Genomic DNA, 24,954 nt, shown 5'->3' on the forward strand with positions numbered 1-24,954 from the left:
ACCTGCTCCCGGATCAGCAGGAGGGTCCTGTCCCGCTGGCCCTGTCACTCCACGGCTCTCCGATCGTGTCCCGGCAGTTCGAGATCGACTCGATCTCGACTGCGCAAAGCTCTCTACACGCCGCTCTCTGGGAACCGCCTCCTCATAGTGCTGCCTGTAATATGCAGCCTCCTGCACACTCCGTGTCAGCTCTCTCAGGGTGTCTCTCAAGGGACCACCCGCCGTAGCTCTCTGAACGGTCGCCAAGGCCTCCTCTGCTTGCCCCCGCCGCTCCATCTCGGTATCTCTCTCAGTGATCAACTGAGAGATCTGCCTCTGATACGTCAAAATCTGTGCCTGCAGCTGCTGCACAGTGATCTGAAGCGTCCGAATTTGGGCGTCCTCTATGTGTCCCGGCACTCGAACCTGTAACGGTACCTGTGCTGGCGCCACTCCCCCCACTCGGCCTGTCCTGGGTACGGGAGGAGGAAGAATATCTATCCTCCTCCTCTGTACTGGCCTCCCCACCTCCTCCTCTCCTCCTACTGCCGCTAGTACCTCTGTGACTCTGCCCTCTCTCCCGGCTCCAATAGCCAATCCTCCCCTCCCTCTCTCAATCCGACCCTGTCGCACCGCCCTCTGCACACCTCTCCCTCTCCTCCTCCCTCCATCAACCCCATCATCCCCATCATCCCCCTCATCTCCCCCGTCTCCCTCCTCTCCATCTGAATCAAAAACCGGTCTCATCTCCTCTGGATCTGAGATCCTAGCCACAGCCCGAGCAGCAAATAAATGAGCGAACTCGTCAGTCATACCAGCATCCTGTATCTCTGGGGCATAGTCCCAGATCTGCCCAGCCAAACCAGTAAACTCCTCAATCACAACGACACTGTCAATGGTCGGCCCCCAATCGGCCACATCCTGCTGCCGCCGTGCATATAAGCACGTCCCCTGTGGAACACCCTGCTGCCTCCCGAATTGCCTCAAAACTCGGGTAACCAAAAACCGCTCAATAACGAACGGGGTCCTCCCAATCAAATGCCTCGTCATAAACACAAAAGGCATCTCTATACCATCCTCGGCCCATACCTCGCAGCCTGTGTATGGTCTCCAGATGACCGTATCTATGTCATCAAAAACCCTCCTCCAGTGCTCTAGTTTGTCCAGCTTACGCTGGACAACTAGGCCTCTATAACCATAAGCATAAGCCGCCCCTACGGGCCTATCCCTGTCTGCCAGTGGCCTCGCTGCTGGAATGTGCTCCCAGCACCATACCTGTAAGAGTGTCACCCCTGCTGATAAACTGCCATAACCAAGGTATACTACCTCGTGCAGGCTCCTGTAAAGGTGGGCCAGCATCGCTGACCCCCATGCAAATCTCCGGCCCTGTGTGACCATCTGCTCCAGAACCAGCCCCCATCCCACTGAAAATCCCTTTGACCTGCGATCAGGACAAAGGAATCCTCCAATAAATCCTGCCAATACAGATGGCAGCGGTGCATAATCAAGATCCAAGAACTCCTGCCACGGGATCTCATACCCGCAGACACTCTCATCATGAAAAATCCGGCGCAGTGCCTCTGTGCCGCCCTCCTCTGTCTGCTCATAGGGCAATATAGCCCCTACCACAGGAATATGCAAGATACGATAGCAGTCCTCTAGTGTCACGGTCATCTCCCCAGTGGCAAAATGGAAGGTGTTCGTGTCACTATGCCACCTCTCTGCCAGTGCTGTCAAGAGTCCCCGGTTCACAGTGAACCGAGGCATATCCAAAAGTGAGGTCAATCCACACCTCTCAATAATATCTAAGTCTGCCTGTGACAGACGTGGTATCAGTGTCCATGGTCTCGGGAATCTCTCCCTCGACTGCACGATCCCCAATCGCTCCTGTCAACAAACAAAACATATCCAATATCAGATTCCACATCAACAAAAAGATATCAAAATACAACTCACATCAAATACATGAAACAAATTTGCTCATCTACATCAAGTTCAAACCTATCATTTCATATCAACTTGTAAAACAACTCAAGTTCTCGAAAACCATATCAAAACTTGTAAAACAACTCAAGTACCACAATCACAAACTTGTAAAACAACTCAAGTTTCCCACCCATATCAAAACTTGTAAAACAACTCAAGTTTCCAACCCATACCGGCTTGTAAAACAACTCAGACTTTCATATGCATTTTGAACTTAAAACAGATAACACAAAATAAATCATGTTCTGATCCCCACAAATAGCTTGATATCTATACATAACTTGGAAACATTCACATCAAAACAAGTTATACAAATACTCATATTGGATACATGCATCAAAAACACGATAGACACGCAAAAATACCACATTTTAGATCGACCACAACGCAAATTTTTCCTGGATGCGCTAAAACAGACATGAAATGCGCTAAAAAGACCTACGCGCTAGGCTGTTTGTCCTACGCGCTAACCTATCTCTCTTATGCGCTAGATTCAATCCATGCGCTATCCTTTTCTACCGGTGCGCTATCCAATTTATCCTATGCGCTAGACTCTGTTCACGCGCTATTTTTTTTCCTCCAATGCGCTACCTAAACTAACCTATGCGCTAGAATATTTCTACGCGCTAACCTGTCTTCTCTAAGCGCTCTCCTTTTCATCCTATGCGCTAGACTAGTTCTACGCGCTAAATCCCTCTGCCTAAGCGCTACCTTTCCAGCCCTATGCGCTAGGTTATGCCTACGTGCTAAACCTCCTGTTTGATGCGAACTTCTATGCTTCCTATGCGCTAGGTTATACCTACGCGCTATCCTGTTCTTCTAACGCGCTACTATACACATTACCTGCGCTATTCTACATAGACGCGCTAACCTAAACGAGCTATGCGCTATCACAATCATTTCGGATGCAGCAATTAAAATGGCTTCTATGCGCTACTTCACATTGCGTATGCGCTAATATGCGCCTTAGACGCGCTAAAACGATGAGTCCGAACTTTAAAATTCGAAAAACAGCTAAAAACGACAAAATAAAAAATCAAAAGGGGGTCAAAAACGTTGACTTACTGGTGGTCCATACGCTGCAGGTCTCCGATATCTCCGAACGCGCTCGAAACGGTGTCTGTGATACGGAATAGGCATTTTCTCTCCAGAGCAAATTCTCTTTTCTTCCAAGTCAACAAGCACAAATGAATTCAAATCAAGCCCTTTTCCCCTTTTATAGGAGGAAAATAAAATTAGGGTTAACTAACTGGGCCTGTAATACGGTCGCGGTCTCCCCTATACCAAAACACTTGTAATTTATCGGGAGATGAATCAATTTACACACTAACTACACACATGAAATCCTACACATCATACGAACGTCATCAATTTAAATCAAAAATTTTCCAAACAAAAAAAATTGATTCATCTCCTGAGGGGGCATCACATCGCATCGAATCTGGAGCATCGCATCACATCGCATCAAATCTGGGGCACGACTGGCAAATCAAAAGAGCGACACAAAAATTGCATTTGATCATAAAAACACAAAAACACATCATTTTCTTTGAATTAACATGTGCACACACGTCACTTCAAAGAGGGGCAAAATGTAGACATATAAAAATGACCATATTCCTAAATGAATATTTTATGTTCATTTCCCTATTTAATTAAATCCAATTTAATTAAATTATCCACATTCTTCTATTTTATTAAGTAAATCACTTGATTAAATTCACTATATCCATTTAATGAATAAATCATTTTATTCAATTAAATCCCCCTAGCCACTTTTAATTAAATCCAAATTTAATTAAATAGTTATCTCAAATTGAATAAATCAAATTTATTTAATTTCTCCAAATTGCAACCAAATTGAATTAAATAATTTCAATTAAATCCTATTATCCCCCCATCCACTTGCAAAATCCCAAACCCTTTCCTGATCCCTTCTAGAATCTTCTAATCGATTCTAATTAACCTAACCCTCCTCTAAACTTTGTCACATCCCTAAGCAAAGGGAAGTCACTTCTCAAATGGCTTAAAGTCTTTGATAACCATTGAAGGTTTTCAACCTTCAACCACTAAAACCCTTAAAGTCTTTGAAAACCATTAAAGGCTTCCAATCTTCAACCACTTAATCCCCAAAGTCTCCAATAACCATTAATGGTTAATTCAAACCTTCCCACATGGTTAAAACATTTGTTTTGACTCAACCTCTATCCAACCCAAGGGTCTCATCAGGTCATTAATGCTTTGACCATGATTATCTCTTAATCATTTGCACAAAGGTTTATCCTTGGATTAACTCCTAATTCAGTGGGTAAACCTAACTTAGACTTGACCCTTAGCCTTTAGATAACCATGAGGTCTTCTCAGGCCTTTAATGCCTCCAACCTCTTCTTTCAACCCAACCCTGTGTTGACACTTGTCACCATGTCATTGGTGCCAATTGTGCACATGGATCCCCAACTTTCAAACCTAGCCCTTGATTAAGCCATTCAATCCTGACCATCCATTGCCCTGTTTGTGCTATAAATAGAGCTCTCATTCCTCCATTCTAACAATCATCTTTCAAATTTGAAGCATCACACTTATGCTCAAATTCTTTCAAGCTTTCACATCTTTATATGCTCCTCATTTAGCCTCTTTTAGATCATAAATTAATCATGAACATGCATGCTAGAGTAGTTTATTTATCATTTTAGCTCAATCATAGATTAAATATAGTATGCTAGGATAGTATTCATACTAACCCTGTCATCTTATCATTTAGTTTGTTGCATTTCTAAGCATCTCATCTAGCTTATAACACATCTCATACTAAGATCAGTTAAAATCTCTCTCGTTCTCATATTTGCCATCCCTAAGCCATTTTGCTCAGTAATCTGAGAGCAAAACATTGGTTTGAGGGACATTGTGAGATAGAGAACCATGGGACCCTCCTTGGGAAGCTGAGTAACGCATCGTTACTCCATAGCTTGCATCAAGAAGTCTTGTGTGTGTGTGTGGATTGATATTTATCGTAATTTTCACATATTTAGTTTTATTAATCCATTTTTCCCACATACAATAACCATAACCATAACCATAACCATAACCATAACCCTAAACCTAACTATAACCCAAACCCTAAATCCTAACCCAAGCAATAACCCTAACCCTAACCATGATGCAAATCCTAACCCTAGCTATAACCATGATATAAATACTAACATTAATCCTAACACTAAACCCTTAACCCTAACCATGATGTAAACCCTAACCCTAACCATGATGTAAACCCTAACCCTAGCCATAATCCTAACTATAACTATAACCCTAAGCCTAACCATAAACCTAAACATAACTCCAACACCAACCATGATGTAAACCATAACTCTAACCATAATCCTAACCATAACCCTAGACCTTAACCCTAACCTAACCCTAACCCTAACAATATTCCTTAGCCCTAACCCTAACCATAACTCGAAACCTATCCCTAATCCTAAGAGTAAATCCTATTCACAATCCTAATCCTAACCTAAATCCTAACCCAAATCAAAACCCTAAACCTATATTTAATCTTAAGCTGTAACCCCAACCATAATCCTCACCCTCACCCTAAGCATGAGGTAAATTCTAACCTAATCCTAAGCCTAACACTAACCATGATGTTAATCATGACCCTAGCCCTAACCCTTTAAGCCTAATCTTAACCCTAACCTTAACCCCAACCATGATGTAAACAGTAAACCTGACCATAACCCCAAACCATAACCCTAATCATAATCCTCACCCTAATCCTAATCATAACGCTAACCTAGCCATAATCCTAAACCTTAACCCTAACCCTAACAATAATCCTACGCTAAACTTAACCCTAACCCAAATTGAACTTTAATCCTAACTTTAATCTAGCCCAAACCCTAATCTTAATTGAGCCTTAATACTAATTTAACCCTAATCATAAAATTAAACCATAACCTAATTCTAACCCTAAGTTTGATGTAAATGCCAAACATAATTCTAACCCTGACACTATACCCTAACCATAAACTTAACCTTACCATTAAACCCTAACCCTGACCATAATCCTAACCATTATTGTAAACCCTAACCATAATCCTAAACCAAAACCAAACCCTAACCTTGATGCTAGCCCTGACCATGATATACACCCTAACCATTATCATAACGGTAACCTTAAACCCTAACCCTAATCACAACCCTAAGCATGATTTAAACCTTAACTCCGATCCAAAACATAACCATAAAACAAATCCTAATCCTAACCATACCCCCAGTTATAATTCTAACCCTAACCCTAAGTATATTTATGCTTACCCTAACCCTACCTTTGATGTAGACCCTAAAAATAACCATGACACTAGACCCTAACCCTAATCATAAATTTAACCCTAATATTAAACAGTAACCCTAACCCTAACCCTTACCATTATCATAACCCTAACCCAAACCATGATGTAAACCTTATCCTGACCATAACACTAACCTTCACCCTAACGCTAACCATAACCATAGTACTTGTCATTAAATAAAGTTTAATATATATTAGATTTTAATATTTGTTTTGATCTTGCAAAACATATATATTATTAAAAATAGTCTAAATGGATATATTAAATTTCATCTATCTCCACACAATATTAGAATAATATTATCATACTATAATATAATTCAATTCAAGAAAAAGATACTATATAATTATATATTGCATTTATTTTATGTTTTCCATGTCGCGTCGCGCGACTGCCACTAGCATATATGTCTTAAATTTTAATTTAATCTATATAAAATACGCCGAGAGATATCCTTCTTGAGGTGTCTATTTTGAATCAATTTTACACCCTAAATTGAAATAGACGCCTCGAGAAGGATATCTCTCGACGTATTTTATATAGATTAAATTAAAATTTAAGACATATATGCTAGTAAATAATAAAATAAAATAACCTAAAAAAACACAAGTGGATACGGCTACAAAATTTTAATATAATATTATAGATAAAAAGGAAAATACCTCAAACATAAAAAAAAGTAAAAAAATCCACCAAATGAAATCCTCTTCGAACCATTCCAAATTTAGTTGATTCCGTGCACTTTTCTTTAATTTTCTCAAGATTTTTATTTAGAAAAAGGCTTTTCAATGCAACTGAACTTCTTTCCTCAAGAAAAGTTTTGATTTTTAATTTTAGAGAAAATGAAATTAATTCAATTTAATTGCTTTTCTGATATCTCAAGTTATCTCAATTTTAGAAAAAGAAATATCTTAAGTTTGATTCTTTACTTTTGTTTTCAATTTAACTCTTTCTTTTGCAAACTAATCCCTCTTTTTGGGATTAATCTCTTTTTGTAAATTAATTCCTCTTTTTCTTTAAATTAATTCCTTTTTTTGTGATTTAAATGGAAAATTTATTTATTAATTATATATGCTAGGATATTTAATTAAATAAATAGGATAATTGATTAAAATGATTTACTTGGAATGATTAATTAGTTAAATAAATATCTAATTAATATAGAGTGATTAATTTACCGTGTAACATTAATGATTGAAAAATTAATTAATTAGGTGCTCAAGGTTGATTTAATTGCCTTTGCTTAGGACCTTGGTGATGTTGTCGAGATTAGGGGCCCATGGTTTAGGTGACCTTTTTTAGGGTATTATATTTGCCCCTCTTTGAATTAATGTGCGAGCAACATGTTGGTTCAAAGAATAGTTGATGTCAAATAGAAATCAATTTTGAACTTGATGGATCACAAACCCATGAAGAGCAAGATGTTCAGCTTGATTTGAAGCGATAAAACTAAACAGATTGATTAAAGCGATACCAATCCTGAACTTGATTGAACTAGGACCGACAAAGAGCGAGATACCATTTTTGAAATTGATTGATCAAGAAACAAGTATCAATCTAGAACTTGATTGAACTACATTGAGCGAAGAAAAGTGAAATCGATTCCGAACTTGATTGAACAAGAATCGACTGAGCGAGAAAATCAATTTCGAACTTGATTGAGCAAGAACCGATTAGGAAGAGAAAACACCCAGCTTGATTTGATGTGATGAAATTGTACATCGATTTGAAGATTGATTTAGATAAGGACAAAAAATGATATGCCCCTAGAGATTGCTTTATTTGACATCGAAGAATCTCAACTTAATATAATATGATTTAGTGAAGATGCCCCTAGTTACAAGGTTTGGTTGATTTTCTTTGACTGAAAATATTTTTGCTCGACTTTAGATGAAGATTTGAAAAATATCTTGACTTGTGAGTAATGATAATCACTAAAAAGATGTAATGAGTATGCCCCCTTGGGAGCGAAATTGAAAGATGACGAGGGCACAATGATTTTGAGGCAATTTTGAGAAGATAAAAAGATTTAGCGATGATAATTATTTGAGCACAAAGATTAATGTAAGAATTAATTTGAGATCAGAGTTGATTTGAGCACCAAATGATTTGAAAATTGACTTGAGAATGAAAGTGTTAAGTGGTCAATGTTGTAAAATTTTGACTAGAAAATTGACGCCAGATTTCGATTTCGATCCCTAAAATGCACTCAAGATAGTCGATTTAGGCAAGGGTACAAATTTTATGTCTATCGGAGCAAGTTTGAAAATTAGGGTTTGGGCTATATAAGGGATTCAAGGTGTCTTTGTCAATTCATTTTTACCTAAAAGTTCAAAATTTGAAAAACCTCCTGCGAAGAAAAATGGAAATTATGATTCAAGAGCATCGATTCGAGCACCAAAGATGATATAGTTGACTGCGGAATTATTCCCCAACAGTAAGTAACCGATCACAAACATTGTACATTTAGATCATTTTTTGAATTTGTGTTAAAATTTTCATTTTGAATGTCGTATGAAGATGTGTTGTGTCATTTTATCGTTTGGTGTCATACGCTTTCTCATACAAGTATCTGTCATTTTTTGTTCTTATCATATGGTAATGTAGGGTTTCTCGTATGGTGGTGTTGACTCATGTATCATATGAGAATGTCCTTAAGAGACCACTTAATCGAATTTGTCATTTGGGTATGTTTACTTGTATGGATCGTTGTGTTTTCTCATACGAGTTGTTGCTTGTCTGTGGTAACTCGTATAGGAAAACAACAAGTATGTTTGAAGGTTTAAACATCAAATTTTGATTTTGAATGTTGTAAATTTGGATTCTAGGTTAGTGCAGGATCATGGGGGGCCAAAAAGTGGCGATGTGAAAAAATAGCCTTTTCCACTCACCTAAAAATGCGAAAATCTGTGTTGACTTTTTGCTTGGCCTAGGTGTCAGTACAGCTTGGCATGGTAAACACCTAGGCAAATCAGATATCGGATAAAATCAGATATCCGAGAATATCAGATATCCGATTTTTATAAGTAATTTTAAATTAAAAAATAAACTATATATTATATAATATATAATAATATATTATATATTACATAATATATAATATAATAATATATATAAATTTATTGTATAGTATAATATATTAATATATTATATTATATAATATATAATATTTAATATAATATATAATATAGTAATATATAATATATAATATAATATTAAATTTGATATTTGATAAAATCGGAAATTGAATTTTATCGGATATCCGATTTTCTAAGACAATATAAGTGGACTGTGATAGCCCCTGGGTTATTTTTCACCCATGGGCTATGCAATTTCTTTCAAATCTGATATCCGGTTGGACCTGATATCCAATTTTGTGACCCAAATTTGCAAAAAAATCTATTAAAAGGTAGGATTTTTATTGTTTTTCATCATTTTCACTCAAATTTTTGCATTTTTTTTTAATGTTTTTTCATTCAAAATATGTTTTTTTCATGAAAACTAGGTTTTTTAAAATCAAATACAAAATTGTTCAAATTTGTTAACTAAATTCAATTGTTTACATTCAATTAGGTTAAAAATGGGGGATAACAATGAAAACATTGATCAACCACAACCACAACAACCAAACCCTCTTTTGCCAAACCCTCCCTCAATTCAGGATTTAATTGCACAAAATTTGAAACAATTGAGGGGGATTGCAAATGTCTATCATAGGATCCCTCGCCTAAACCCAATGTTTGATCCCCTCATGTCGATCATAAAGAGTATAGAAACCGTCACTGAGGAGCACAATCTCGCTCTTTTGTGGTGAGATTCTATGAGGGAACAATATGCGGATGACTTGTCCTATAAGGAGATCAAGGATCTTGAGACATCCAAAGCCGCTATTGCCGCATTGTTTGTGAATCCCCGCACTGGTCAACCGGTAGACCCCAAAAACCAAAACTTTATATTAAATGGTGCACAAATGATGGTATTATGAAATTTTTTTGGGATCGTTGGTGGATGGTTTTTGCTAAACCACACAAAAACAATCTTGATGTCCCCTTCTACTTCATAAAAAAATTGTATGCTGAGTTTGTTTTAGGAAAACATGTGAACTACTTTGACATCCAACATTTCCAGGGTGTGGGTCTAGGTATGCCCCAAAATAAACCTAAGGCAGTCAGAGTAGTCCAAGGCCCATATGTCCCCCCTCCTCCTGTTGATCCCCCACCTCCAGTGCAGCATCTAGATATCATCTGTGAGGCGGTGTCACGGACCATATCGATTATTCACTCTTTGAGTAGCCTTTTGGTTTCTCAGGCTAGGGCAGTAGCTCAACCTACTTTTAATGGTAGCAGTGGATCTGGTGGCACTGACATGTCCTCCTTGGCTCCACACATTTGTGTGTCCCATAGTTGTGTCATGTGTGGGCACCTATGCTTGGGTCCAGTTAGACAACCTGTTGATCCTCCTGCGCACTTTGTCGATTATGAGGTGCACGATGCAACAGATGTTATGACAGAGACTAGAGGATACCCTGGAGAGTCCTTGCATGCTAGAGGCAAGGAGGCACCTTCATCATACATTGATGATGTAGTGGTAAGATTTGTATTTTCATAGTTCATTCTATATTTTAAATGAATATTTATAATCTAGATAATATTAAGTACTAATTTTTATTTACATGGTCTATTTAATAGTTGTTGATAGAGGAGGAGTTGACACAAATCCAGGAGGGAACCTTGACGGCCATTTCATTTGGCCTTGATAGCTTTACGCTACATCTATTATTGCACTTATTTTTTTTGTATTTTATTGTACATAAATGCTCATCATTTATATTGGTATTAACTAGATTATGTAGTAACTTGCATGTATATCTTATTTTACTCTTGTAGGGCACAAGTAGCACAAGTGCGGGGTTGTGTGATTTAGGATCTAGTAGTGCAGTTGGAGACAAGGGAAAGGTAATCGAATGCAAATATGATTGAATGAATAGTTTAAATAACTTATAATGAATAAATATGTCTAGACATAGATTGATAGTTTCACATACTTGTTGTGTATATGTATAGAAAATTCTTGGCTTTACATCCTTGTTGACTACACCCACTATACCTGAGGATGAAGAAGAAGAAGAAGAGATGCCTCAAGTACATGTGTGTTTATTTTATTTTGTGTTTAGTATATATAATTCATTATTATCAGTGATAATTATATGCTAACTTGTATCAATGTCATGTTTGTGAACATATGTAGGTTGTGTATGAAAATATTGAAAACATACCTCCTCTATCGAAGACATACATCAAGATTCCTCCAAAGACGAAGAGAAAATGTGGAGATGAGGTAAAAAAGAATATTTCAATTATAGTTCATTTTTATGTTAGCTTTTTGAATGTTAGTTATATAATATAACTAATCTTAATCATGGTTTGTTTTTTCTTGTGGAAGATTCTTCAGAGTCGAGTAGTGCAGCGAAGATTGATTTTGATGATCCATCAGTAGCTTAGGATGTTATAGATGGTTTTGGGATGCTTACATGTCTAGTTGGCATGTATATCTTGTATACAGACACACATTCACGTATATAGACATACATTTTGTTTGAGTTGGCGTTTATGCCATATTTGTGTATGGACATACACGTGTAATCATTTGACATGTTCCTATATACAGAAATTGATATTTGATCATATAAATTGTTTCTCATGTGTGTATGGTGTTATCATGGAAAACTTTAATCTTCAATCCAATAATTAACAATGGTTAATAATGGTTATTTAATGAACAATACAATTCATTTTATTCATCGTAAGTGTTGTCTGTATAATGAACAATAAAATTCATTTAATGATCAATACAATACAATTCATTTAATGAACAATATAATTCATTTAACAAACAATATAGTACAATTCATTTAATGAATAATACAATACAATTCATTATTACCTTATGCATCCTCCTATTCCCCCCTCCCCCACTCAATCGAACGCTCAGGGTCATACCCTACCAACGTCGTCCCTTGAGCACCCTAAGTGCTAAAAAATGTCAAACTTTGACGGGCCCTAACTCAGAATCCGTGGCACCTGCAAATGATCCGTTTGAACCTATGGTGCCATGAGAGGGTTCCCTACAAAATCCTATCTCTTTTTTTCAATTTTCCCTACAGTTTTATTAGGGCAACATTTTTTCAGTTGGCGAAAAATCGTCAGTCTCATTCAATTGAATGTTGTCGCGTGGTCAATTTCTCATTCTGCTCATCGTGATCATGAACCGTTGGTTCCAACATGTCCAGTTAGGGATTATTACCATATGCATGCTCATATTTTCTGCCCCACTCGGTTGAACGCTCGGGGTCATACCCTACAGACCTCGTCTCTTGAGCACCCTAAGTGCTAAAAATTGTCAAACTTTGACGGGCTCTAACTCAGAATCTGTGGCACCTACAAATGATCTATTTGAACATGTAGGGCCATGACAAGGGTCCCTACAAAATCCTATCTTAGGTTTTCAAGTTTCCCTATGATTTTATTAGGGCATCATTTTTTCAGTTGGCAAAAAAATCGTCAGTCTCATTCAATCGAATGTTGTCGCGTGGCCAATTTCTCGTTCTACTTGTCGTGATCATGAACCATCGGTTTTGACATGTCCAGTTAGGAATTATTACCCCATGCATGCGCCTATTTTTTCCCTCCAACTCGGTCGAATGCTCGGGGTCACCCTACCGACGTCGTCCCTTGAGCACCCTAAGTGCTAAAAATTATTAAACTTTGATGGGCCCTAACTCGGAATCCATGACACATGTGAATGATCTGTTTGAACCTACAAGGCTACAAGAAGGGTCCCTACAAAAGTCTATCTCAGTTTTTCAATTTTTTCTATGGTTTTATTAGGGAAGCATTTTTTCAGTTGGCAAAAAAATCGTCAGTCTCATTCAATCGAATGTTGTCGTGTGGCCAATTTCGTGTTCTTCTTGTCGTGATCATAAACTATCGATTCTGACATGTCGAATTAGGCATTATTACCCTATGCATGCTCCTATTTTTTCCCCCCACTCAGTCGAACGCTCGAGGTCATACCCTACCGGTGTAGTCCCTTGAGCACCCTAAGTGCTAAAAATTATCAAAGTTTGACGAGCCCTAACTCAGAATCCTTGGAACCTGCAAAAGATCCATTTGAACATATGAGTCCATGAGAGGAGTCCTTACAAAATCTTATCTCGGTTTTTCAATTTTCCCTACGGTTTTTTAGGGTAGTATCAGTTGGCAAAAATAAACGTCAGTCTCATTCAATCAAATGTTGTCGCATGGCCAATTTCTCATTCTTCTCATCATGATCATGAACCGTTAGTTATGACATGTCTAGTTAGGCATTATTACCCTATGCATGCTCCTATTCCCCCCCCCACCCCTCGCCCACTCGGTCGAACGCTCGGGGTCATACCCTATCGGCATCATCCCTTGAGAACTCTAAGTGCTAAAATTTGTCAAACTTTGATGGGCTCTAACTCAGAATCCATGGCACCTGTGAGTGATCCTTTTGAACCTACGGGGCCAAGAGAGGGGTCTCTACAAAAGCCTATCTCAGTTTTTTAAGTTTACCTATGGTTTTATTAGGGCATCAATTTTTCAGTTGGCAAAAAAATCGACAGTCTCATTCAATCGAATGTTGTGTCTCTCATAGTCTTCAAATGCAGGTATGCCATTCTTTCTAATCATGTATGTTCACAACCAAGTTCCCACAACAACAACTAAACCTGTAGGATATGTGAACCCATCATCATCTGTCACTGGTTGTGTTAGCTTTTGTTTTCCCTGTACACATCGTGCCAACCAATATCTAATCTCTCTTCAGTCCCTTACAGTGCAACAATTGCAAAAACATGTCCTAGTTGTACAAGATCTGATAGAGGGTCATACTCAAGTGAACTTTCCATGTCATCATTTGACAAGGATATTTTTTGAGATAAAGGAGTTAGATATTGGGGAACTGTAATGCCCCGCCAGGAACCCTGAAGGAAAACCCACAAACAAGGGTGAAACAATTTTTTTTTTTAAGTATAAACATCATAAGTGCATTAACACAACATGTACGATAACACAAGCGGAAGACTTAAACCAGAATTCCTTAAGGGTTACTAATGAAAAATTAACTTCTAAGATAAATTCCACAATAACCATAAATCCAAATATACATCATTAACTCAAAGATCACAAGAAGCCATAAGAAAATAAAGGTGCACCATTGAAAGATTGAAAGGATACAATATAATTCCACTTAAATAGCCTGTACAAATATCATAAAGGAAATTGATAAAAACATCCCAACAGAAGATTACATTGCTCTTCGAATACATAGCTTCTTAATATACATATAAAGATACATCTCAACCCAAATACAAGGTTACATAAGATCAATATTAAAATGACCACATAGGTCTCCAAATAACAATAATCTCCAAGCATGAGATGAATCATGAGCCGCGAACCATGGAAACACCTACGAAGCCAATCCTCGCATGAAGGTACAAATCCAAACATCCGATGGGAAGTGGCACTACCACCCGACCATATAATTCCCAAAATGGAATCACCCCACCGTGCTAGGAGATAGCTAAGGACCCTCAAACAAGCATAAGCATGACATGGTCAACAAACAATACGACTCCATGACAGCACAATATGACTCCACAAAATCCAGGTGACTCAACATCATAAATACACAAGTGAACCAAATGAGAGACTGTCGTCGCATAGCTTGATGGTTACCTTGGTAGGCTCTCCTAGGTCCCGACTCTCTATCCTGGTAGCCTCTCCTGAACCTTTGGCTCCTACTAAGTCTCATGTGGACCCTTCCAGCCTTTTGTGAAGACATGGTGGTCGATTTGCCATTCCAAGCCTTCTCACAACATGATGAGCCTCAGTACAAGCACTCACCTAGGCGCGAGGTACAATTATCTTATTAATGTTAGAGTACTACCCACCTAATCAATTAATTATATTATCACTTATTATTTGAATTTTGCAGGGGTAACCTGCTTGAAAGCCACTCTCTCAATTAACAGACAAGGTCACTCCCCGAGGACCCTATGACAAAGAAGACAACCATTACACCACTTCTAGAAACAAGTGGTCAAACAAGGACATACTGACTCTTGGCTAACTATAAAGCAAAGATACTACATGGTTATGACAATGAAGCCAACACATATTACTTGGTCAAAGGTACCAAATACACCACCACAGGATGACTAAACCATAGACCAAAAACAACACATTATACACTTGCAAGGACAACTAATTCACTAAGTCCACACTTAGACAATCTTTGAGAAAAACAACATCATAAATACTTGCAACATCATTGATTGAAAATTAAATAAAACACTCTTTCCATCAGTCACATTATTCAATTTCCAAATCAATATTCCATCGGAAATGAAATCCACATTAAACATTCAACCGAATAAAAACATGAATTCCAAATAGGCAATTTAATTCGTTTCCAAAATATACCCAAATTAACCAATTTGAATTCTTAAATCATACCTTGATTTCTATTGATAAATTTATTAACCACATAATAAAAATCACATGAAAATCACCTTTTATTTTTATTCAACACAAAATCCATTCTAAAATATATTTCATTTAACACCAAAAACCACTCTAAAATATATTTCATTTATTAAAAATTAACTTAATAGCACTAACCGGTTTGAACCGATAAAGTACATGGTGACGCGAGGGTTAAACTAACCCGCAACAGTGCCGTTGTCGGGGGCCGTAGGCACTACCTACCGGTAGTACTGCTGCCGACCGGTAGCAGGCACTACCGACCGGTAGTGCTGCTACCGACCGATAGCAGGCACTATCATCCGGTAGCACCAGTAGCAGTGACTACCGACCGGTAGCGCTGCTACCATCAGTAGCAGTAGCTATCGACCGCGTAACAGTACTGTCGACTGCTAGTACTACTACATGCGGGCAGCAGAGGCTACTAACCCGCGTGGTGGGACTAGCCCACCACGGGGTGAGGTAAGGCAAGGATAACAAAACAAATAAAATACATGCCTCCCATGGCATTAGAATCAACACTCCACCCAATCATTTAAACCAGAAAACAATTCATTTCCAGAACATTTCACGGGCACACACATACACAGTGCCAAATCCAATTTTTTCAAATGGATATTTACCAGCAAGGTAAAAGATGAAATAAAGTCCCACATGAACCCCAAATCTAGGCAACATGAAACTAGAAAGCACACAACAAGATAAATCTAGTTCATTCTTTCCAAATAGAAGAGGTAAAACAAAAAATTGATTTTCAAGATCAAACACACAGCAGATAGAGAAATGAACCATTTCCTTCCTAAATGCAACCATATGATATAGATTTCACAAAACCAACAATAATAATCCTAATTCTACCAAAACTTTAGTGCTAATATAATAGTAGCTATTGTTAAATTATAACCCTGACTGTAATATAACTTTAATGTGAGGGTTCAAGGTTAGTGTTAAATTTGATTTAGTATTAAGGTTAGGGGACAATTTCATTTAGTGTTTTTATTAAGTAAAAACAAGTTTTTGAAAGGAACCCGAACCTTTTACATATCAAGAAAAATAGAAAGCATTAGAGCTTAAAAGAACCATGCCTGATCACTTCATCAAAAAAATTGATCCCACCCAAACCAAAAAGGGATCTCAAAACACATAACATAAAGATCCGCAAAAAGACAACAAAAAGAAAGCTAAAGGACAACACAAAGACAAAGATAGAGACCGAGACCGAGACAACTAGATATTTTTCATAATGTCTTCAGCGTGAACCACCATCTACTTCATGTTGTTCACAGAGGTCTTCAAATCATCCAACTCTTGTCCCTTGATGTCGCCCTGATTCATGGTGTTGGCTCTAGTCCTCTTCTCATGACCTTTTTTATCCAACTGGTCCTTGTCACCCTCTTTATCTTTGATGTTATCAAATTTGTTAATTAGAATGTTCATATTGTCCATAGGGGCTTTGAGAATCTGGAAATTTTGTTCGGCTATCTTCTTCACAGTTAGTTCCATCTTGTCGCCTCTTTTTCCTAGATTATTCATAGCAATTTCCAGCCCATTCGCTTCTTTATTTCCTTCCATTTCCTTAACCTTCTTTTCAGTTTCAAGAATTTTACTAACCATGTTTTCAATGGCTTCAGCATTGTTGATTTCCACTGCCAATTCTTTAACATTTTCAAAAAGAGGTTTGTCTCCTATCGTGGCTTTTTTAATAACATTCATATCATTCTTTAGGTTACCTATGTCTTTCACCATTTTGCTGACTGTATCAAAAAATCCCTTAATACTTTCATTATCCCCAAGACAATCACTAGGTTTTCCCCTTTTATTCTCTTGGTCATCTTTCTGCAAACCTTGAGTATTTAAATCCTCATTACTATCCACAGTCGAGATATCATCCCCCTCCTTACCCTACACATTGTCATTTTTATCCTCCTCTGCCTCCTCATCAGAAGCTATCAAAATTTGATTTATATCTTTGTTACCTCCCCTGCTGATGTTCTTCTTCCTTTGGGTTTGTTTTCCGGTCCCTTTACCTTTCTTTCTTTTGATGAATTTTCCATCGAAGGACTCATCCTCAGAATCTGAGATATTAGAATCAACCACTAACCTCTTTCTCTTCCCCTTATTCCTCCCCTTTTTGCTTAACTCCTCTGACTCACCTTCTATTTCCGAGTCGAAGTTAAAACCACTATCCTCACTCTCTGTTTCCTCATCCCTTGCATTTTTACCTCTAATTGGTTTATCAATGCATTTCCCTTTAGAAATTCATACACTAAAACCATAAGACCCTAATGAAGAGCATGGTTGCCCTTAGGGTCTTTCTGCATTTCTTTAATTGTGTGATCCATGGAACAAGCAAGATAATAGGGCAAGATTACCTTTTCACCATGGCAAAAATGGTTGAGCAGCACAAAATGGTGCCTGTAAGCTCTCGTAAATCTCCCATCTAGCGTAATGTAGGTTATTGTAGCAAACAAAATGAACCTCCACGGCCTATAGATGTGTTTTGGGGAGTGATAGGAGTTGTCAACCTTCACCATTTTCTTCTTCTCGCCATCCATGACAAGAAATCTATCCATTGCCTTATCAGAGACACTACGATCTCTGTAAAACTTAATGCCCTCCGTCGCCATCCCCGTGGCTTCTGCAACAATATCCTCATCCACTGTCATCATCTAGGTGCCCACCAAAACTTTGCCACTCTTCCAATTCTTTATAAAGTGCTTAGTGATCGTAGGTTCTTTACCACTAAGCCTCTCCATAAACACACTTAAACCCCCCTCTTGTAGAATCTCCCAAACCTCTCTGTTCTTCCTCCAATCCGAACATGAGGTTGGCTCGAACCTTTTTTTGTTCCCTCCCATTTTTCCTTCACAGTCACTGGAATTCCTACTCTCTGCTCTGATTTTTCTTTTCTGGTTTCTATTATTGCCCTGAATCCATGCCCAGTTAATATGATAAGACACTTAAATAAATGCTCATCACCGCCGCTATAAAACCTTCATTGAAATAAGTGGGAGAAGCATATAGGAATTATGATTGATGATGCCACGTTGCCTCATCTGGATACGGTCCAGATCGAACAAGGATTTTGCCTCACACGCAAGTTCGCTCTCACCATTAATAGTAATGATTTCCCCAGTTTGGCAGCCCAGGTTGGCTGCCTAGTCAACACACGAGTTAGCTTCCCTATACACGTGTGTGAAAACACATCAAATGTGTCACTTATTTTCTTTGTTGCTTTAATTGCATTGTTTATTGACCAAGAAGGCGGGAACACCTTATTCAAACAGTTTATGATATTCAAAGAGTCACCTTCACACTAGACTCTGGTGCAATTGGCTTCCTTTGCAAGCACCATCCCATGATAAGCTTCCATAGCCTCAGCAACATGATTAGTTTTATTTCCTATAGGTATACATTTAATGATTTTGCATTTTCCCCATTCATCCCTTAAAACCACTCTACCTCCTGCATTACCAGGGTTACCCTTTGAAGTGCCATCAAAGTTGATTTTCATCCAACCATCGGGAGGACATTCCCATTTCACTCCTTCTCTAGGATTAGTCTGAAAGAAGCCTCTTCCCTTTAATATCCAGTTCTTGGAGATTATATGATCATCCTTATCTTGGGGATTAGCAATTCCACCTATGATATTAATATTTTTCACTATATTTCGTTTGATTTTCTCAAAAACAATTTGAGCCTTAGACACCTTCTCTTTGAACACTCTTTCATTTCTCTCTTTCCATATTCCCCAGTAGATATGGGGTAAAGCCATTTTCCATAGCAAAATTGTAGACTTATTCCTTGAGGGGTGATGCCAAGAATTAAAAACCTCTTGAATTGATTCCAGGAAACTCCAACTGATATTGAAGTGATCCATACATCTTCCCCAAATATTAGTAGAGAAGGGATAGTGAAAGAACAAGTGGTTAATGGTCTCCTCATTCTGTATACAAAGAAAACAAACACTAGGCATACACATACCTCTTTTTCTAAGGTTATCAATAGTTAGAATTTTATCTTGAAGGGTAGTCCAGAAAAAAATATTAATTTTAGGAATTAGGCCTTTCACCCAAGCCTTAGCCCAATAAGGACTCCCCACCTTAGAAAACTGCTGATTATAAAGAGAGACCACATAAAATTTACCATTTTTTGTAAGTTTCCAAATTAGTTGATCTTCACCATCCACCACCACCATGGAGTTCATAATTTTGTTCAGATTACCAAGGGAGGGATCAACTTGGGATAATTCCTTCCACTGTCCATCATTCTAGTAGTCACCCACCATAGAGCCATATTTTTCCTTGCATTGATTCTGAAATTTACCTCAGTCAGGACTTTCACTCAACGGGGAGTCAAGCAACCAGGAATCTTCCCAGAATTTAATGAGGTTTCCTTTCCCCATCTTCCATTTTACACCTTTGGCAACTAGATCTCTTGTTCTTGAAACATTTTTCCAGATATTAAAGCCAATTGGGATATCTTCCACATAAGCCGAGAAGAGTAGGATATTGTCTTTTATACTTGTTGTCCCATATCAGTTTCCATTCTCCCTGGGTGTTATAACCTCTCCAAATCTGCTTAGCCATAAGAAACTCATTCATGTCTCTTATTCTTCTAAGACCAAGACCTCCCTTTCTTATGGGTTTACAAACCTTATCCCACACAATTAGATTCATTCTCTTCTTCTCCTCGAACCCTGTCCATAGAAAAGTTCTTTGAATTTTTTCAATAGCCTCCGCAAACTTGGCGGGAATTATGAAAAGGCTGATGGCATAAAGAGGAATACTTTGAAGAGTAGATTTCAAAAGATGAACCTTACCAGCTTGGTTGAGAAGAGAACCTTTCCAACCAGCTAACTTCTTATGAAATTTATCCACTAGAGCTCCCCAGAAAGTATCAAGAGGACCTTGACATAAAGGGAACCCCAGATAGGAAGCAGGAAGATTCCCCAATTGACACCCCAAAATGTTGCTCATTTTTATCTATCTTCTTTTCGGAGTGTTGATGAAATAAACAAAGCTTTTAGACCAATTTATCAGTTTCCCAACAGCAGTCCCATAACTATCCAATGCTTTCTTTAAACTCCTAGAATCTTGCACTGAAGCCTTCCCCATAATAATAGAATAATCCACAAACTGCTGATGGGAGAAGACTTGATCCACTGAAGAAGGTTTCAACCCACAAAACTCTCCCTTCTCAACAAGCTTTCCAATGCATCTTCCCAGACATTCTGCCATGATAATGAAAATAACCGGGGATAGAGGATCCCCCTGTCTGAGACCCCTTGAGGACTTGAAGAAGGGGGAAGGAGACCCATTGATTAAGACAAAAAAAGAAGCAGAAGAAACTAATTGCAGAATAAGACTGACACGGTTCAATCTAGTTTAGTGTTCATATAGGATTAGGGTTCACTCTGGTTTAGTGTTTATTTAAGATTAGGGTTCAATCTACTCCAGTGTTTACTTAGGATAAGATTTGGTTGATAGTTAGATTTTATTTAGGGTTTAGGGTCAATTTTGTATAGGTTGAAGCTTGAGTTTGGTTTAGGGTAGAATTTGTTTACAATTGAATTGAGTTTAGTGTTTGATCATGGTTTAGGGTAGAATTTGTTTACAATTGAATTGAGTTTATTGTTTGATCATGGTTAAGGTTATTTTTAGGGTTAGGGTTAAATTTGGTTTATGGTTAGGATTTAATTGGTAGAGTGTTAATATTATGGTACAATTTGGTTTAGAGTCAAATTGTCAAAATTTAAGATAAATTATTAGAGTCAAATTGTCAAAATTAAAGATAAATAATTAGGGTTCAATTTGGTGCAAGGTTAGAGTTGTGGTTTAAAATTTTGGTTTGGGTTTGTTTATGGCTCAATTTAGTTTTTTGTTAGTGTTTAGTTTCGTTTAGTCTAAAATTAGGTTAAGGTTTAGCATTCAATTTGATTTAGAATAAAATACTAAATTAAGTTTACTATTTATATAATATTGTAGTATTAAAATGTTTTAATTTATGTAACTTAAGTTTTGATTAATTAAGAAAAATAGGTTTTTAGGACCCAGAACCTTTAACATAGGAGATTAAGATAAGACATCAAAAAGTCCAGAGCATAAAAACCGCTTACAAAATGACTAGAAAAAAAGCCAGCATACGAAAACGATAGCAAAAGATAGAAACAACAAAGAAACTAGGAAGGCACTACACAGCTATAGTCTTCAGAAGGTCCTCCGCCTTTTTCACCAACTGGTCATAGGTGGCCCCAACAGCTTTGAGATCATCCAGGTCCTTGTTAGGTTTCTTTTCTTTCTTTTTGCCTCTGGTTCTAGTTCTGGGTCCTTGAGCGTCTCCTGTGCCTTCAGTGTCAAGGTCAATATCCAGGGTCTCCTTCTCCTCATCCAATTTGCTGATGATTTAAGTTAATTAAGTTAGTTTAATTTAATTTATTTGATTTAATTATCAAGTTGTTAAATTATATTATTTAATTATCTTTGGACATGTAGTGTCATGGTCAAAACACTTCATTGGTGAAGCGGCCACCAAGGTTCAAACCTATGTTGGGCCATTGTGCTCGCAGACCTTGTGGCCTGTCACGTTAAAAAGTTTACTAGGCTAGCATTCAATATTTGGAATATGGATGTAAGAAAATATTTATTATATTACTATTACAAAATAAAATAATTATTCAATAAAAAGTATTAATAAAATATTTTAAATAAAAAATAAAATAACTAATTATTCAATTGTAATTTAAAGATAACATAACTATTTAATAAATAATACTAAAAAATAAAAAAATATTTCTTGTAATAAAAAAATTGAGAAAGATTATTTTTTTTTCAACATATTTCCACTTAATTAAAGCTATTATAGAAATCAAATAAAAAAAACATATATCTACATTTACATAATTTTAAATTCGAGAAAAGACAACTATAACATATCTCCATAATCTATTCAATGTTGAGATTTTTTTTGACAAACAAAGCTAAACGATTAAAATACTTTTACCATAATTTTAAGTTTATGAAGACAATTGTAATAAATTTTTTCAAGATCTATTGCTAAATTTAACTCTAACAAACAAATACTAATATTTTAACTATGCATATGTTGATATATTTAAAAATAGCTATTGAAATGTATTTTATTATCACCTTTATATATATATTATAAATAATAAAATAAAATAACCTAAAAAAACACAAGTGGATCCAGCTACAAGATTTTTAATATAATATTATAGATAAAAACGACAATACCTCAAACATAAAAAAAAATAAAAAAATCCATCAAATGAAATCCTCTTCGAACCATTCCAAATTAAACAATCCAGTAATCCTGTTTTTTCTTAGAAAAACAAATTTAAGAGGCGGCCGGGTAGAGGGGCGTAAAATGCAAGGTTGTTTGATACTGCCGACACACGATATTCACGCTCTTTTCCCATCCATGCCAAACTTGTGCAAACTTTATCTTTCATAATTCAATCTTCCTGCGTAAGCACACCACATTTTACGTGGAAATCTCATATATTTTTCACCTCCACAAATCATTGTGATGTATGATATGCGTTACACACCAACCGGTAGTTGCTCTTCTTCTTCCTCCTCATTATTATTATTATTAGTTATTAGCTGCTTTTTTCTTCTATTCACCCAAATTAAAAGTGACTGCTGGAGAATCAAATATAGTTAGCGATTGGACATCAATCAAATATAGGTTCGGATTTTTTCATTTCCATAGATAATGACTGCCAAATTAGGGGTTTTCTTTCATTTTTCATAGGTAAGGACTTTGGAAAATTTGGGGATCCCACCCAAAAGTGGACAGTGAAACCGATAAAGTTTTTGGGTGCTCCATCCTTATTTTACTACTACTTTTCTAAATAAATGACACTAACTTGTTGCTATTTATGATTGGTTGAACAATATAATTAGGAGAAAGTCTGACATGTTATCTTTGAAATGAAACGAGATTTGGGAGTTTGTTGACTTTGCACATCGTGAAAGGCTTGTTTCAGCGTTGAGGTTAACCGTCTAACCGAGTTCTCTACCTTTATATAGCTACGACTGTGTCTTTTCTATTCATGTGTTTTATACAAACTTCCTTTTTCATTTTGAATAAATAAATATAGATGGTAGTTAGGGAATTAGTTTAGATTTGAATTCAACAAATGTTTAGATTTTTTTATTTTTTAGATTTGTAATAAATGAATCTTTGTAAATTAAATGTGTTAAATGAATAAAGTATTTAGTTTATAGAACAGTGATAAAATATGTTAAATGATGTTAAATAGTATGTGTTAAGTAATAATCAAGTATTTAGTCTAAATAACTATGATAAAATATGTTAAATGATGTTAAATAATATATGTGAAATATCTAGACTTAATAAATAAGGAAAGGATTTTTACAATTTCAAATTTCATATGGTAAAGGATGTTAAATAGTATATGCTAAGTATCTAGACTTAATGAATAAGGAAAGGATTTTTCCAATTTCAAACTTCTTATGTTAATCATTTTATAACCATCATTTTCTTACTATCTCTCTTGTAAATGTCATTATAACTAATATTTCAAGAATCAAGGAAAATAATAATAATAAATTATCTCTCAATGATCTTGATTAAAATCAAAGTACCCATTCTCAAGATGGAGACACATAAAGTATATTAGGAAAGCATGGTTAATATTATTTTTATCCTAACATACTTCCACTTGATGTTATAATGTTATAATGACATAAATAGAAAAAATAAAATAGATTAAATGTAGGATTCATGGCCTATGGCCTCTTTACACCATGTGAACCTTTTTATTGTTCAATATTGCTTTTAGAATTATTTGTGTTGGAGTTTTTTACATTAGTGACAGATCACAACGTGTGATCTGAAATGTTGATGTAAAAGAAACTCTAACACAATTGAATCCAAAAGAAATATTCAATAACATTATGGATTATGGAAACTTGATAACATTACTTTTTAAAAAAAAATGTTCTCGTTAGTTCCATAAGAAAAATTGCAACAATATCCCAAGTGCTAATCTTTTATAACATGAACTCGTCATTCTCTATCAT

The sequence above is a fragment of the Cryptomeria japonica genome, chromosome 11, assembly GCF_030272615.1.
Source record: "Cryptomeria japonica chromosome 11, Sugi_1.0, whole genome shotgun sequence".
Classification (NCBI taxonomy): Eukaryota; Viridiplantae; Streptophyta; class Pinopsida; order Cupressales; family Cupressaceae; genus Cryptomeria; species Cryptomeria japonica.